The 12391-nt window shown below is 38.5% G+C and overlaps 1 protein-coding gene across 4 annotated transcripts in view; it reads right to left on the bottom strand.

Annotated features, from left to right (window-relative positions):
* The window catches only part of LOC124271454 (T-box transcription factor TBX2b-like), a 107895-nt gene that overhangs the window by 29256 nt on the left and 66248 nt on the right, over positions 1-12391 (bottom strand). The window lies entirely within an intron of this gene.

A 12391-nucleotide genomic window follows, 5' to 3' on the forward strand; every position in this document is an offset into this window, starting at 1 on the left:
ACCTGCAACTATTCTGCGAATAATGGCGAAATTCTATCCATATTTATAAGTATATGAATAACAACCAATAAATTTACATCTGCGCACCACTTCAATATTAAAACAGTTCGCTGTCAGCATGGCAATGTAGTGGATGGGGTCTCTGAGGACATTTCCAGTTTGGATTTGTAACCTGTACGTTTCTGTGTTAGAATATATTCATTCATATCCAAAGAATGCGCCTCGTGTAGTTTCTTTGTTTCTACAATAGCACCGAATCGATAAATTCAAAAATTCTACTGACGAAAAATAACAATGGTTCTAATTACCCGAAACACATGCCATCAAGTCGCGGTGACGTTGGGTTCCAGATATTCGTTATAGTTATAATTAAAGCAGAATTTTCCTTATAGTTCTCATTTTTCAACTCAGTTAATACGAAATAGATTACCAGCAACCGAAAGTATACACCCATGTTTAATTATGCCTGAAGCCGAAACAAACAAGAAATCATTAATCGATGGGGATAGCACAGTTGTGTTTTTGATCTTTAGCCTGCAGTGATTTGGTTCAGTATTGTTTTCGTTTCATGACATATTTTGTTTACTGTTTATAATACTACAGGCAGTAAGTTTGCCGAAACGCTGTAAATTAAGGAGCGTGTGCGACAGGGTCTTGTACCTCTGTGCAATCTATTTCTACGCCTTGTGACGATTGTCACGCCTTGTGCAATGAGGACACTCATTAACTGGAATATTAAGCTGAATAATACATTGCGAGTTAAGTTTAAGTGGGTTTTAATTGATTTGGAAAAAAACAAAACTTGATATTATCACAAACTGGCCCGAGTAGAGACTTCATCAAGACCAGATCAGACACTTTAATCAGAGAATATCAGCAGAGATCTGAGCTGAGACTATAATCAGGCACCTCAACAGAGACCTCAGCAAAGACGATAAGAAGAGTCCTGAGCTGAGACTATAATCAGACACCTCAGCAAAGACGATAAGAAGAGCCCTGAGCTGAGACTATAATCAGACGCCTCAGCAAAGACGATAAGCAGATACATTGAGCTGAAACTATAAACGGAGACCTCAGCAAAGACGATAAGAAGAGCCCTGAGCTGAGACTATAATCAGACACCTCAGCAGAGACCTCAGCAAAGACTATAATCAGACACCTCAGCAAAGACTATAAGCAGAGACATTGAGCTGAGACTATAAACGAAGACCTCAGCAAAGACTACAAGCAGAGACCTGAGCTGAGATTACATTCAGAGACTACCAGCAGAGACCTCAGCAAAGAGTATAAGCGAGACCTGGGCTGAGACTACGAGCAGAGACCTTAGCAAAGACTATGAGCAGAGACATTAGCAGAGACGTGAACAGTCAATAGCAACGGAGACCACAGCGCCCAATAGACAAGCGTCAGCTCATCAAGCCGAAGACGCGGTCCATCCCACGTAGTTGTAATCCGTGAAGGCCGTTCACGGCGTCCCTGCCATACTGTTGTGACATCTTACCTACTCACATACACATACAGTTGTCATGGACGATTGTTTACCTTTTCCAAACCCCGTGGACCCGTGAAGATCTGGGCTAAAATTGGTCTTCAGAAACACATGCTTGTCGTAAGAGGCGACTAACTGTCCTGGGTGGTCAAAATGCTGACTTGGTTACTGAACTGTATCCCAACTAGATCGATGTTCATAACGTCAATCACTGGATTGTCTGGCCAAGACACGATTATTTACAGATCGCCTCATATACCTGGAAAACTGCTGAGTGTGGCGTTAACCAACCTAGGGACACAGGTAACATAATTCATGTTAACGCATCGTCATCATGATAAAACATGAGCATGTAAAGTACAAAATCAAAATCGTGATCCATAAATTAAGAAACAAATATTGACCGCTAACGTTTATGAAAGTTTAAAAGTTGAAAGGCGATAAAATCATCTGGTTGTCATACTAAGCCTTACAAGGTGTAGAGGGAGTAGTGAAAGTACAATACCGATGGCTTGTGACCGTAAGCCAGCACACGACAGTCACCAGCAATCTGACAAACAACAGCTGACACATCGTTTGATATGGAGCGGGTAACGAAACTATGTTTGGAGGACCGACTCCGTGCCCTTAGACTAACGCTGAGTCCCTGAATATATATAAGTTTGATAGTAACAACTACACCCATTTAAATTGAAAATTGAGATGGGCGATTCTGGGGAAATCTAGACTTGTTTCAGTTAGGGCTTTAGCATTGCAAGGAGGGCTAGGCTGTATGGAAAATAGCGTGGTTCAGGGACTGTGAGACAGATTAGGGTAATTAGAAGATATTGACTCCCTGAATATATATGATTATGATAGTAACAAATAAACCCATTCAAATTGAAAAGGAGTCCCAGTGAGTTGAGAGATTCAGGGGAAATCTAGACTTGCTTCATTTAGGGCTTTAGCATTGCAGGGAGGGCTAGGCATTAGGGACAATAATGTGGTTCAGTGACTGTGAGACAGCCTCGGCGTGTTGCGTTGTTGGATATAAAGGTAAGTATGCTTGTGTGAGTGAGTGAGTGAGTGATAATGTATGTTTCGAGTGAGTGGGATTTGTGAGTGTGAGTTAGCGTTGCCACTTGAACCACTTGTCTTCAACATTGCTGTAAGTTTATCGTCGTTTTCAGCTACAATCCAGCTGTATGTTTCGTATGAATGAGTGACAAGCAATTGCCTTAACCTCAAGGATACCCAAACGCCCCATGTGATGACGATGATGCAATATGTTCAATAGTACCGAAAGATATGCTTGCCCTTTTTGATGATCCGTCTTGCTGTAGGTAGACATAAAGTATGGTTTTACTCATTTTTACCAATATCGCAGCACATACACCCGAAAAGGCCTTCACAATATACCAATCTGGGGAATCGAACCCGGGCCTTCGGCACGACAAGCGAACGCTTTAACCATTAGGCCACCCCACCGCCTAAAGTTCAAATGAAGAAAATCTGGTCCCTACATAAAATGTATGACAATATACATATTATGCAATTTACGCAAGTTATATATCATACGTATATATCATAACAATCTATATTTAATAAGGCATTAAATATAAGTTATGATTTTTTACACCATCGTGAAATAATAGTCTCGCTGTCTACTAATATTTGCACGACCGTCAGAAGGGGAACACTTTGAATCCGCAATTTTCACGTGAGCTACGGTACCAACAAGTCGCCAATATGGCGTAACATTAAAACCTCGTCAAAGTCTCGTGACACGGTTTGTCGCCACTGTGGTGCCTCGCTTCCATATATGTTAGCCTCGCTTTGACACTGTCTTTGAAGTCGGGCTATTTTTGCTTAGTCGGATTGCCAACTAATCCGGACTTTACTATACTCTGACAGAGTTCAAGCCCCTTTCTTAGTTATATGTAAGATAGTAAGACTTGGTAAACTGAAGTTCTCATAGGACGTCGCGGCAAGGGTCGTAAAGATTCAAATAAATCACAACAACTTGAATGGACAAGTTTAACGGCTACTTCTAACCATATGGGTTGCTTTCTTAAGTGGAATAAAAGCGTTTTATTCCCTGTGATTATGATAAAAATACAAGAGAACAAATTATTAAGTTGAATGATGTTTATGTTGTAAATGTATCCGGCTACTTGAAACATGTAAATTCTGTTAATACAGATTCGTAATTGTCAAGACAGTCGGATGTACTATAAGATAAGACACTTTTAACCTGGAACATCTAATTTAGTGATGCTGTGTATTGTATATTTTTATTTACAGAGCAACACACTGTTGAAACCGCCAAAGCACATTGTCTATTATTGTAGACCCTTCAGAAAGATAAACCGTTATTTCATATCAATATATTATATACACGCTTTTCAGTTTCAACACATGGTAAACGTTGCCACGGTATTTACGGTATGCAGGGGTTTAGGAATTAGCTGCGACGAATCTCTGGAGTCACAACAAACCCTTGTCAAACAAATTCTAACACTTTTCGGTCAGTAAACTGAATACCGGCTTAAGGAAAATGAACAAAGGGACACAAAAACTCGTCGTTGTATTTCTCCTATCTACGGTACCATCAAAAGACGATGTTCCATCGTGAAAATCAGCCATTGCAACTTGTCGAGGGCCTTGACAAATGATGAACTTGTCAAAATTTAGATTTTAGTTTAATAGCAATAGAAAAGAACAATAAAACAAAGGTAAATTTTACTGTTCGTGTATTACTCATACCAGTCCAAACAGACAAACAAATCAGATATTTCACAATAAAATAATCTCCAGGGTGGCAATAGCTACACAATCCAGATTTCGGTCGGGTGGGTTTCTGTAGCCATTCTCCAAAGCTTTACTGATGTCTATGGAAGTAACGTAATTCTATCCTTACGTTAGGTAAGTCTGAATAAGCGGACAACACGGGGACCCCAGTCTTTTAGGGACAATGTGTTCTTATAAAACACCTAAATTAGAAGATATTATTTCAATTAATTATTACCTTAGAGACTAGTGCAAGTCTAGGTTTTATTAACAAAATACATGTATAACAAAGTCATGGTGCAGAACCACATCCTGTCTAATAAAAGCTGTTATTGCGACATTGTTTGTTTAATGTCTGCGTTGATAAAACAAAATAAGCTGTTCTCGGGTGAATATAATATTTTTTTTGACCTTATGTTCGTAATAATGCCAATAGAGTTTGATTATTGCACATATTTTATTCAAATTCTTTATAAAAAACACGCATGAAAAATTGATACATAACAAAACTGCCACATCTTCATAATCTTCGATTTTTTGTGGTTTTATTACTAATGATATTGGTCCAATAATTATATCTAATTTGAAATATAGTGTGCCTGAGTAAATTTAAATAATATTGCATTTTATGGTCACATATTATTGCAAATCATTGGAAGGTTTTTGTCGACAACGATTGACACATTCAGTTGTTCATATTACATAATGAAGGCATTACAATAAATAGAAAGTGTTATACAAAACATGTACAAACAGTTCATATCAGAACTAATAATAACCTTTCACTTACTTCAAACGAATATACACTTGATTAAACTAGTTATTCAGCATGTCGAATGTAAAAAAGGAATACAATGTACGTTTGAAACAGGAAGCATGGATACAATGTACATACGTCCGCTGCAATTGATATGACAATGATGTCGATTTAAACTGGTGGTGTTTATGTTGAGACATAACGTTTGTCTCGTTTTAACTTTTTTCACAATACTGCTGTTTTAGTACATCCCTTCTCACCATCTGTTGTGAATGATGTGTTTTCGTTTATCTATTGATTTTATTGTAGCCTAGGAGAAAAGGTACGACTACTTTGATGTCAGAATTGGGAGCGTTTCAAAGTATTATCCACCTTAGGCTACCTCAAGGCATTCTATCATAAACTATAATCGGAGCTACTTCAAAGGCGCTGAGACTTTTATGCACTTATATCGAAATTTCCAAATTTATATACATTTATGTGAAAAATGATAAAAAAATATATGAATAGGTATCGAATTGGTCTTGTTCTGATGACAAAATGTATCTGTCATATGTCATATGTTATTAAATTAATGTAAAATGAAAAAATGTTTCATAACAGTGTCAGTTGGAAACTTTACAATTAAAATGTCCCGTTGATATGTGTGTAAAAGAAATGTGTGCCAGTTTTGGAATAGAACGTTATATCCTAAGTTCGTTTTTATCGTGAACACTAAAATATTAGCACTAAGACACTAACACTTAAATTGCCGTTCCCGTGTGGTTGTAACTAGGTTTGTAGCAGACAACGAAGTTGGAGGCACATTATCTTGTCACGTGATATCATCAAGTCCATCGGTCAAGTGAATATGTCCTCGCTGGTCACGTGCTGGCATGACTTGATCTTATTTCGAGTCTGACTGTAACCGCCTGCTTCTACTACAGCTACAAAAACAACAACAACTACCACTACTACTACTACTACTACTACTACTACTGCTACTACTACTGCTACTACTACTACTGCTGCTGCTACTACTGCTACTGCTACTACTACTACGACGACTACTACTACTAATACTGCTACACTACTACTACTACTACTACGACGACTACTACCACTAATACTGCTACACTACTACTACTACTACTACGACGACAACTACTACTACGACGACGACGACGACAACTACTACTACTACAGCCAATGTCACATCTGCTAGCACTACTGCAGCAACTACGAACTACTTTTACTGATATCTACTGATCCCATCACCCCAGAGCCAATATTTAACAAGAGAGTCACCCCAATTCCAATCAAATCCCCTTCAAAACTATAGCAACCTGTAATCAGAACTTTATCAGCTCTGAAACATTGGGGGCGGTGGGGTAGCCTAATGGTTAAAGCGTTGGCTCGTCACGCCGAAGACCCGGGTTCGATTCCCCACATGGGCACAATGTGTTAAGCCCATTTCTGGTGTCCCCCGCCGTGATATTGCTGGAATATTGCTAAAAGCGGCGTAAAACTAAACTCAGTCAGTCAGTCAGTCTGAAACATTGAAATGTGAGCTTTAATTCTCAAAAGTTAAGTAGGTAGAGAACATTTGCACAGATGTACCAAGACCGCAAGTAAACCTTACCTCGAAACATACACTTCAACCAAACACTAATGTCTATATCCTTACCTCCATACATTCACTTCAACCAAACACTAATGTTTATATCCTTACCTCCATATATACACTTCAACCAAACACAGAGGTCTATATCCTTACCTCCATACATACATTTCAACCAAACACTAATGTCTATATCCTTACCTTCATACATACACTTCAACCAAACACTACTGTCTATATCCTTACCTCCATACATACACTTCAACCAAACACTACTGTCTATATCCTTACCTCCATACATACACTTCAACCAAACACTACTGTCTATATCCTTACCTCCATACATTCACTTCAACCAAACACTACTGTCTTTATCCTTACCTCCATACATACATACACTTCAACCAAACACAACTGTCTATATCCTTACCTCCATACAAACACTTCAACCAAACACTACTGTCTATATCCTTACCTCCATACATACACTTCAACCAAACACTACTGTCTATATCCTTACCTCCATACATACACTTCAACTAAACACTACTGTCTATATCCTTACCTCCATACATACACTTCAACCAAACACTACTGTCTATATCCCTACCTCCATACATACACTTCTTTCAACCAAACACTACTGTCTATATCCTTACCTCCATACATACACTTCAACCAAAACACTACTGTCTATATCCCTACCTCCATACATACACTTCAACCAAACACTACTGTCTATATCCTACTTCTTCATACATACACTTCAACCAAACACTATCCTTACTGTCTATATCCACTACCTCCATACATACACTTCAACCAAACACTACTGTCGCATATATCCTTACCTCCATACATACACTTCAATCAAACACTAATGTCTATATCCTTACCTCCATACATACACTTCAACCAAACACTACCGTCTATATCCCTACCTCCATACATACACTTCAACCAAACACTAATGTCTATATCCTTACCTCCATACATACACTTCAACCAAACATTACTGTCTATATCCTTACCTCCATACATACACTTCAACCAAACACTACTGTCTATATCCTTACCTCCATACATACACTTCAACCAAACACAGAGGTCTATATCCCTACCTCCATACATACACTTCAACCAAACACTAATGTCTATATCCTTACCTCCATACATATACTTCAACCAAACACTACTGCCTATATATATCCATACTTACCTCATACATACATATCCTTACTTCAACCAAACAAACACTACTGTCTATATCCCTACCTCCATACATTCATTTCAACCAAACACTACTGCCTTTATCCTTACCTCCATACATACACTTCACTTCAACCAAACACTAATGTCTTTATCCTTACCTCCATACATACCCTTCAACCAAACACAGAGGTCTTTATCCTTACCTCCATACATACACTTCAACCAAAGATAACTGTCTATATCCTTACCTCCATACATACACTTCAACCAAACACTACTGTCTATATCCTTACCTCCATACATTCACTTCAACTAAACACAACTGTCTATATCCTTACCTCCATACATACACTTCAACCAAACACTACTGTCTATATCCCTACCTCCATACATACACTTCAACCAAACACTACTGTCTATATCCTTACCTCCATACATTCACTTCAACTAAACACTAATGTCTATATCCTTACCTCCATATATACACTTTAACCAAACACTGCTGTCTATGTCCTTACCTCCATACATACACTTCAACCAAACAAAACTGTCTATATCATTACCTCCATACATACACTTCAACCAAACACTAATGTCTATATCCTTACCTCCATACATACACTTCAACCAAACACTAATGTCTATATCCTTACCTCCATACATACACTTCAACCAAACACTAATGTCTATATCCTTACCTCCATACATACACTTCAACCAAACACTAATGTCTATATCCTTACCTCCATACATACACTTCAACCAAACACTACTGTCTATGTCCTTACCTCCATACATACACTTCAACCAAACACTAATGTCTACAACCTTACCTCCATACATACACTTCAACCAAACACAACTGTCTATATCCTTACCTCCATACATACACTTCAACCAAACACTACTGTCTATATCCTACCTCCATACATATACACTTCAACCAAACACTACTGTCTATATCCTTACCTCCATACATACACTTCAACCAAACACTACTGTCTATATCCCTACCTCCATACATTCACTTCAACCAAACACTACTGCCTTTATCCTTACCTCCATACATATATTCACTTCAACCAAACACTAATGTCTTTATCCTTACCTCCATACATACACTTCAACCAAACACTACTGTCTATATCCTTACCTCCATACATACACTTCAACCAAACACTAATGTCTATATCCTTACCTCCATACATACACTTCAACCAAACACTAATGTCTATATCCTTACCTCCATACATACACTTCAACCAAACACTAATGTCTATATCCTTACCTCCATACATTCACTTCAACTAAACACAACTGTCTATATCCTTACCTCTATACATACACTTCAACCAAACACTACTGTCTATATCCCTACCTCCATACATACACTTCAACCAAACACTACTGTCTATATCCTTACCTCCATACATTCACTTCAACTAAACACAACTGTCTATATCCTTACCTCCATATATACACTTCAACCAAACACTACTGTCTATGTCCTTACCTCCATACTTACACTTCAACCAAACAAATCTGTCCATATCATTACCTCCATACATACACTTCAACCAAACACTACTGTCTATATCCTTACCTCCATACATACACTTCAACCAAACACTAATGTCTATATCCTTACCTCCATACATACACTTCAACCAAACACTACTGTCTATATCCTTACCTCCATACATACACTTCAACCAAACACTACTGTCTATATCCTTACCTCCATACATACACTTCAACCAAACACAACTGTCTATGTCCCTACCTCCATACATACACTTCAACCAAACACTACTGTCTATATCCTTACCTCCATACATACATACACTTCAACCAAACACTAACTGTCTATATCCTTACCTCCACCCATACACTTCAACCAAACACAACTGTCTATGTCCTTACACTCCATACATACACTTCCAACAACCAAACACTTCAAACTGTCTATATCCTTACCTCCATACATACACTTCAACCAAACACTACTGTCTATATCCTTACCTCCATACATACACTTCCAACCAAAAACATCCCTACCTCCAACTGTCTACCAAACACTACTGTCTATATCCTTACCTCCATACATACACTTCAACCAAACACTAACTGTCTATATCCCTACCTCCATACATACACTTCAACCAAACACTACTGTCTATATCCTTACCTCCATACATACACTTCAACCAAACACTACTGTCTATATCCCTACCTCCATACATACACTTCAACCAAACACTACTGTCTATATCCTTACCTCCATACATACACTTCAACCAAACACTACTGTCTATATCCCTACCTCCATACATACACTTCAACCAAACACTACTGTCTATATCCCTACCTCCATACATACACTTCAACCAAACACAACTGTCTATATCCTTACCTCCATACATACACTTCAACCAAACACTACTGTCTATATCCCTACCTCCATACATACACTTCAACCAAACACAACTGTCTATATCCTTACCTCCATACATACACTTCAACCAAACACAACCGTCTATATCCCTACCTCCATGCATACACTTCAACCAAACACTACTGTCTATATCCTTACCTCCATACATACACTTCAACCAAACACTACTGTCTATATCCCTACCTCCATACATACACTTCAACCAAACACTACTGTCTATATCCTTACCTCCATACATACACTTCAACCAAACACTACTGTCTATATCCCTACCTCCATACATACACTTCAACCAAACACAACTGTATATATCCTTACCTCCATACATACACTTCAACCAAACACAACTGTATATATCCTTACCTCCATACATACACTTCAACCAAACACAACTGTCTAGGTCCCTACCTCCATACATACACTTCAACCAAACACAACCGTCTATATCCTTACATCCATACATACACTTCAACCAAACATCACTACCTATCCGTACATCAGCCACTTGGTACAATGTGTGAAGCCCATTTCTGGTGTTCCCCGCCGTGGTATTGCTGGAATATTGCTAAAAGCGGCGTAAAACCATACTCACTCACTCACCCACTCACTCTAATCAGACAATTTAACCAAATCATCACTACCTACCCTTACCTGTATACAAACACTTCAACCAAACACTACAATCTGTTCCACACACATGACTACATCAACCCGTGAAGATCCGGGTTAGAATTGATCTTCAGCAACCCATGCTTGTCGTAAGAGGCGACTAACGGGATCGGGTGGTCAGGGTCGCTGACTGGATTGAAACATGTCATTGTATCCCAATTGTGTATATTGATGCTCATGCTGTTAATCCCTGTATTGTCTGGTGCAGACTCGATAATTTACAGACCGCCGCCATATAGCTGGAATATTGCTGAGTGCGGCGTAAAACTAAACTAACTCACTCACTTATGACTACGTCACTTTCAAATTACAATCAGGAGAAACGGCGTGTGTCTTTTGTAATTGAGCACATCAGTTCAACAAGGCAATGTCTGAAAACTGACTGACTCAAAGAGCAAGCAACATGTCAGATAGTAATCTCCTTCCACCAATAATGGTAGCAGGTCTCTTAGCATCATGACACAAGTGGAAACAAACACAACAGGTGTCCCCCATCCCACGAACACACAACCAGCAGTCTGCAATACAATCGTACTACTTGATAGTAATTGTCCCAATTCACGAAATATAAAAAAATTAACCTATTGCGGACAGGCAAAACGGAAACGGGAAAGACCAAAATACACCACGGGATTAATCAATACTAGTTTTCTCAAAGGGATTGTCTGTTCTGAACCTCCTCTACTCAGTACATCGTGACTGATGTGTACATTATATATATATACTCAGTAATGATTCACGTCCTGGGAAGTAGAACACAAAACACCGTCATCGCCCGTTTTGGAAATTGGTCATACTCCTGAAATATATTCATTTGGTCTGCAAATATAATTTTCGATGCATGTATGTTTAACAGTTTTAATTATTTTTGTCGTAACTGACTGTTGTACATTAAAGTCGACTAGCGAAGTGGTTAAAGCCCTCGCCTTTCACACAAAAGATCCGGGTTCGCTTCTTAAAATGGGTAGATGCGTCTGTTCTTTGTGCCCAATGAATCGATATTGAAGGAACATGGGTAAAAGCAGGTACACAGTTCATTGGTTCATGTGGGTAGGGAGATGTCCTTATTTGTCAAACGCATGTTAAGCACATTTTACTTATCAGGTTCAGAAATGTGAACTTGTTAATTTCACTGCAATATGCATCCTATGAAACACATCAACCGGACAAGCATCATTCGCAGTGAGTCACAGATCAATCAAACCTGTGGTTCCACCTGTAATATTATCGAGACATGTATTTGTATACGGTGTATTTATATTCCTAAAAAAACATCTGTCAGGGAACCTGGTTCCAGATTAACGTAAATTACTACAGATGTGGTTTTAGTTTGTACATCAGTACGATAATCCTTCTAATCATTTTATTAAAAAAATCAATGAAGATTTTATGAAAGCCTGACAGAAATAATTATCAGAGTTTGGGTTTGGTTGGTTATTG

Source organism: Haliotis rubra, unplaced genomic scaffold (genome assembly GCF_003918875.1).
Source record: "Haliotis rubra isolate DU_JTF1 unplaced genomic scaffold, ASM391887v1 Scf160, whole genome shotgun sequence".
NCBI lineage: Eukaryota > Metazoa > Mollusca > Gastropoda > Lepetellida > Haliotidae > Haliotis > Haliotis rubra.